Raw genomic sequence first — 666 nt, 5'->3', positions numbered from 1 at the left:
CGCCCTAGCCCGGCCTGAGTGCCCTAGCCCGGCCTGAGCGCCCTAGCTCTGTCTAAGCAGCCTAGCCCGGCCTGAGCGCCCTAGTTCTGTCTAAGCAGCCTAGCCCGGCCTGAGCGCCCTAGCTCTGTCTAAGCAGCCTAGCCCGGCCTGAGCGCCCTAGTTCTGTCTAAGCGCCCTAGCCCGGCCTGAGCGCCCTAGTTCTGTCTAAGCGCCCTAGCCCGGCCTGAGTGCCCTAGCCCAGCCTGAGCACCCTAGCTCTGTCTAAGCAGCCTAGCCCGGCCTGAGTGCCCTAGCTCTGTCTAAGCGCCCTAGCCCAGCCTGAGCGCCCTAGTTCTGTCTAAGCGCCCTAGCCCGGCCTGAGTGCCCTAGCCCGGCCTGAGCACCCTAGCTCTGTCTAAGCAGCCTAGCCCGGCCTGAGCGCCCTAGCTCTGTCTAAGCGCCCTAGCCCAGCCTGAGCGCCCTAGCTCTGTCTAAGCAGCCTAGCCCGGCCTGAGCACCCTAGCTCTGCCTAAGCAGCCTAGCCCGGCCTGAGCACCCTAGCTCTGTCTAAGCAGCCTAGCCCGGCCTGAGTGCCCTAGCTCTGTCTAAGCAGCCTAGCCCGGCCTGAGTGACGCTTGTGTAGATTTCTGATTTGTGCAGATTGACCGAGTCAGCAGGTTTGTTTGT

This window comes from Cyprinodon variegatus, unplaced genomic scaffold, assembly GCF_000732505.1.
Source record: "Cyprinodon variegatus isolate N-32 unplaced genomic scaffold, C_variegatus-1.0 Scaffold1619, whole genome shotgun sequence".
NCBI classification, from domain to species: Eukaryota; Metazoa; Chordata; class Actinopteri; order Cyprinodontiformes; family Cyprinodontidae; genus Cyprinodon; species Cyprinodon variegatus.
Note: the sequence above shows the minus strand (reverse complement) of the source record.